Genomic DNA, 6456 nt, shown 5'->3' on the forward strand with positions numbered 1-6456 from the left:
TGTAAAGGATTGATCCAAGCATGATCGTGAACATTTATACCTTGCATGAACTTAAGAGATCAATGTCAAAGTCTAGAAAAGATGAGTTTTGAGACCTTTTTAAATGTGGATAGAGATTCAGCAGTTCTGAGTGAGAGCTGGCGGTCGTTCCACCACAACGGAGCCAGAACTGAGAAACTTCGTGCTTTACCTCTCGTGCGTGGGACCACCAAGCGGGCAGATGTGGAAGTGAGTAGCAGTCCGGTTGGGGTGTAGCAGTTGATCAAGTCCTGTAGATATCTGGGAGCAGTTCCATTGAAGCTTTGTAGGTCATAACCAGAGTCTTAAATTTGATCTGGGCAGCTATTGGAAGCGAGTAGAGGAGATACATGGAACGCTCCGGCAAGTCAAACAACTCGGGCAGCAGCATTCTGTGTCAACTGCAGAGGTTTGATGGCAGTAGCAGGAAGGTCCAGACAGGGGAGAGTTGTCTCTACTAGTCCAGATGGGATGTCACCATGGCCTGAACAAGTAGTTGGGCAGAGTCAATTGTGAGGTATAGACAGATCCTGTAGATGTTATGCAGGATGTATCTGCAGGTCGGGGTTGTGGCTTCGATGTGCTGAGAGAAAGATATGATTGACTAGCTCCCAGACTCTTAGCCGAGGCGGTAGGCAAAATGAGTGAGTTGTCCAGCATGATCGAGAGATCGTGATAGGAAGACAGGTCAGCTGGGAGGTGTAGGATTTCTGTTTTGGAGAGGTTGAGTTGGAGATGGCGATCAGACATCCATGCAGAGATGTCCGACAGGCAGGCAGCAATGCATGCGGAGATGTCTGATGCTCCAGGTGGAAAGGAGAGGAAGAGCTCGGTATCATCAGCGTAGCAGTGGTAAATTGTTATGGATGGATGGATGGATGGATGGATGGATGACATCTTCACCTTTAAGTGTGGACCAAAGCATCACCATCATCACTACCAAGACTTCACAGAAGAGACCCCCTGCCAATATTCATGGGTATTATTTACCCCGGAAGGAGCCCGGCTCGTTTCGGTCCTCAATGTCACCTACTTTCCAAGCGCCCATCCTGCGGTATCATCGAGCACCGCGTTTCAGGAGCAGCTGCACTTGACCAGACCTCAATTTCCAAGGCAACACCCGTTTCAGTTCGAGGGAACGGCTGTAATAACTGCTGAATAATGCATCAGACGGCACATTTGTAATGAGGCTTCAAGTCTGATATTTCATTACTCATATCAATTTATACTACATATTATATTACATTTTTCATTTGCTTACAGCACACGTGGCTCTCAGCCGAGTCTTCCCACGTACGCAGCAGGACAATTACCGAAGACGCATCAAGTAAGTAACTCAAGGGTGCAGCAGCACTTCGCATCTCCCCAGAGTCACATATAACATTCGCACCTGTGGCCATTTTTGCCCATTAAGGGAGCAAAAAGAAGAAAAAAGAAAAAAACCTTTGCATTGTGTAACATTAATTTCACCCCTGTGAAAGCTATTAAAAAAACGGCCAGAGAAGTAAATGATGAATGAATAAAATCCCACAAGGAGACAAATCCGTAGGCACGTACAATGAAAGACCCAATAATTCATCCAGGGCAGAAGTGGGCTGGTATTCATCCATTCATACATTATCAATAACCGCTTGTCCAGGATCGCTGTGGTCCAGAGTCTATTCCGGAAACACAGAGCATGGGGTGGCGTAAACCCTGGAAGGGACCCTGCTCCATCACAGCACAATCTCTCTCTCTCTTTCACACAGGAACACACACACAGTGCAACTGAGAGTCACCAGCTCACCTGAAACACATCTTTTGATTGTGGAAGGAAACCAGAGCACCCAGAGGAAACCTACTTACCTGGGGAGAGTAAGTTTCCAAGGATGTGTCAGATGCTTCTACTGGGAAGAAGGCTTTTGAAAAGAACAATCTGGAAGCGGCTGAGCATAAAAGAAACAATCAAAGAAAAATTATGCAATGGAAAGGCTCATTATGAACTTAATTTCTGATTAATAAGCAAAGCCCTTTCTGTCTAAAACGCATTTTTTTTCCTGTTCCTCTTACAGCACAAAAGTAGTTTCTAAGAGGGGGGGGTGCTCATCTCACAGCACTGCCGTTCCCTCCATCTCTTACGTCTATTCATCTCAACCAGGCTGTTTGTTCGTTCGCCTTCAGCCATCCTCTCTGATGGATATTAATATTTTTGTAACAGGCATTAACTAGTCTTCAGCTAACTTTGTCCAAGTAAATTTACAATGGTAAATTACATAGTAAGCTACTTACAATTTGGCCAGCAGGTGGTGTAGGGATTAAAGCCACCACCTTTCCTTGAAAGACATGGTTTTGAATCCTGAATCCCCGAGCAAGGTACTCATCCTGAATTACTACAGCGAGAAAAAAAAAAAAAAAAAAAAAAAAATCCTGCTGCATGCATGGGTAAATCATGATAGTTGATTACATAACAGTAAGAAAGATGACTTCAAAAACCAAGTATGTTTGCACAAACAAGGAATTTGACGTGGTTGATGCTCCTTTGGACACACTCGGCATAAAGAACAATGCCGAAACATTTAATGTAACCATAGTGTAACAAATTTTGAAGATGCAAAAACAAAAATACAGTAAGTGTACAGTACTGTTCAAAAGTTTTAGGCACTTGGTTGGGGGGGGAAAAAGCTGTAAAGTGAGAATGCTTCCAAAAATGATGCTCTTAATTAATAAACTTCCTACAAAGCTTAGTAACCATCCATTGCCAACAACTGCTCTCTGGCAAGTCTGGGGTTCGAGTCCTGCTTGGGGTGCCTTGTGATGGACTGGCATCCCATCCTGGGTGTGTCCCCTCCCCCTCCAGCCTTATGCTCTGTGTTGCCAGCTTAAGTGCTGGTTTGCCGCAACCCCGCTTGGGATAAGTGGTTTCAGACAGTGTGTGTACTTACTTTCTGTAATGGAATACAAGACCCTTACTGTAATACTGCAACTTTTTGCAAAAGGAATGCTTGGAAATCTAAAATATGCTCTTTCCTATTGACACTAAGGCAGAACAACCGTCTAAAACAAATATTTTTGTGAAAGTGCCTAAGACTTTTGCACTGTACAATTATCAGCACCCCCCCTTCCACATAACAAACTCAGTCAAGCTTTGTGTAAAAACATCGGAAATCTACATCAAACATTTTTATTGGTTGAATCAAGTGAGCTCAACTCTTCAGCCAAGATTCGGATGTTATGACACAAGAAAATTATCAGATGAAAAGAATCGTTGAGAAAATGACACCATCGCACCTATAAATGCTGACACAGCCGTGCGCTTTAAGCGTTTGCATCGGGAGCAGCAAGGTGGGACTCGTGCCCACCCCGCGTCCCCGTGCGCCGTTAATCCTGGAGGCCAGCTGGTCCGACATGGCCGTGTGCCGCCATCCCTCGCGGTGACTGGATCGAGACACTGTGACCCACTTCTGAACAAGTATCCTGATGGCTACAAAGGAACGGAACTGCATTTGGGGTCAGGCAGGGATTGAGTACGGTACGGGGCAGCGGGACAGGGACGTGGGGGGCGTTAAGTGCAGTAGTAGCGATGAAACCCAGATTATTTCCTCCTGCCCGTTCTCCTCACCCAGGTGGCCCAGTTAGCCTGACCTCCTGCTCCCGCTGGGCAACATCTGTCCACTGACCACCCTCAACTGACCCCTTTTTGCAAGACCCGCTGCCTTTCAATCAGCTTTCCCAGCATTCCCTCTGTCTCTGTAACCCGATTTCTCTGCAGCGGCCTGCTAATGGGCCAAGACAACAGGCTGCGCGCAGCAGGAAATGCATAGTGCGGGACCAGTCTAATTAAATTGCTCCGCTAAGCCCAGGCACTGCCAGAACAACGCGGTCTGTCACGTTCCTGCTCCCTCATTCCATCCAGTTATGATCAATCCCAGCGACAGGTTCCCTCCGCTGGACTCCTTCCACCCATCCATCCATCCATCCATCCATCATCGTCCAACTCATGGCTCTGAGAGCTGAGCAGCGCTGCCCCCTGCTGGCTCATGCCGGAAACCCACCATTCTATTTCCATCCAACGTCCTTAATTGTCCTGAAGAGGGACACCCATGCGGGTGATGGACAACTTGAACGTGATAGGGTGAATGAGGCATGGTGAGACAGAACGGGTGTCTAAAATCCTCCAATGGCTGTCGAAGAGTACAGGTCATGTGCTACGGGCGACCAATGAGAGAAGGGAATGTGCTGATAGAAAGTGCTGTCTTCTCAACTTTGGTTTCCACCGGATTTTTTTTATAAGTGAGAAATAAAATGAAAACGCTTGCAAAATGAAACATCTGCTACTATTATTAAACTTCAGTTCTCTACACAGGTCACTGGGCAGGAGACACTTAAACAGGGGTCCTGAGCAGGAAAAAGGATTTTTAAACAATAATGAAACACTGTGTGGATGTGGAAGCTGGATGCTGATGAGGGAGCAAAGTAAAAAATTGACTCCTTTGAACTTTAGTGCTGGAGGAGACTTAAGGACACTATGGGCAGTCAGGAAAACAGATATAGGATCAAATCAGGACTATTTATGGAAGCACAAATGAGAAGACAGGTTTTCGAAATGAGGACATATTGTGAGGACATTGGATTCTCTTGAAAAGACTGCAATTATGGGAAAAACTGGAGGAAGAAGAAAGGAACGACTGGAGAGATGGACTCGATCGCAGTGACAGAGCACACACCCGTTTCAACACTGACACAAAAGAGGAGGAGAGAATGCTGTAGATGCACGTCATATATGTGGCCACCAAAACTTGACATGGACTCAACAGCATCTTCTTCCAGCAGTCAACAAGAGGTGGACCCCACAACCACTGTGACACCCCCAGATGTTCTGAGAGCTCAAAGACAGACACCCTCACCTTCAGTCCTTACATTGAACTATAAGGGCTAAGGCTCCTCAGTACACACACACACACACACACACACACACACACACACACACACACACACACACACACACGACAGCAGCTCTATCAATTCTGCTTGTCTCGCACAGTTAAGGAACTTACAGGGGATCTAGTAGGCCTATTAATGAAAGGTAGCTACTGCAGGACTCGTGACAAGTAAGAGGAGGGAACGGTCTCAGTACGCATCAGTTGAAATGCCAGTTAAGTAATCCCTCTCAGCCAAGACATTTTCTCTCTCTCACACACGCATGCACACACGCACAGGGGCTCTGTACCGTGCCGCAGTCAGAAGCCACCGTGTCCCTCATCCGTTAATCGAGCTTGTTAACCTGGGAGACCTGTGTATGTCGAAAGAGCCCGGTGTCTTACAGCAATCATGAACGTTAACCGCCTCACAGGGATGTGTCAAAACGAGTGACACGGAGAGGCGAGTCACGACGCACCGCGCACCTGAAAATCCTGAAAGATGTAATGGTCGTGTCCATGAAAGCAGATGACAGTCACAACACTTGTGCTTTAAACCTGCACCACAGCGCTTGAGATAAACTGTGTGTTTGCGTGTGAACGAGACTAAGAGGGATACATACTGACAGGTACTAATTAAAAGGTGCTAAGTGAAACATGCAGGTCTCTGAGGTCCTGCATCCTTCACCTATATGAAACTAATTTTCCCCCAATTCTACCACCTCATAGCAGTTTGTCAGGCATTGGAGAACCAAAAAGACAATTGAAATAGTGCTCATTGGAGTTACAGACAAAAATGGGAGGACACATGCCCTTTGTTATGCCCGTGCATAATACACACCATACTATAAAATGTTAAAAGTAATTCAGTGTCACGGTGCCTTTAAACGGTCACAATACCAATGGGTGATTACCGGACTGCAGCTTTGCCTGACAAACAAGCTCCATCCCTTTCATAAAGTGCACTTTGGACATCAGTAAACAATAATCCAAAGTTACTAATAACAGCATTTTGCTAATTGCTAGAATGACCGCTGTAGAGGAACTTTTCAAACGCAGCACAGACGAAAATCCACACTGCCAAAATGTAGTCGGGACAGTGTAACCACTTCACTGGCTAGAAATAGCATCCATGTATGTATGTATGTATGTATGTATGTATGTATGTATGAATGAGAGAGAGAGAGAGAGAGAGAGAGAGAGAGAGAGAGAGACTGGTGAGTAGAGCAGTCCAGTTCATACCTGCAGAGAAGGATAAATAATGTCCCCCTTTATCACTTGTTGCTTGCGCAACACATGATCATGATAGTCTGGAGCCTGTTGAATTAACTTCCCGAGACGAAAAGGTATCCAGCTGAACAGAGCCCGCTAATGAACCTTGTTAGTGGCTATTAAATAAGGCTTAGTGAAATTTCAACTTTAGAGGGTAAAGAACGCACCATCTCAGCTACATTTTCCCAGTTACACAGTAACATTCGCAGTTGGTCATACTGCAGTGACACTAAACCAGAACGTAATGCAACTCACCTTTCCAGCGGTGGTA

The sequence above is a fragment of the Scleropages formosus genome, chromosome 6 (assembly GCF_900964775.1).
Source record: "Scleropages formosus chromosome 6, fSclFor1.1, whole genome shotgun sequence".
Taxonomy (NCBI): domain Eukaryota; kingdom Metazoa; phylum Chordata; class Actinopteri; order Osteoglossiformes; family Osteoglossidae; genus Scleropages; species Scleropages formosus.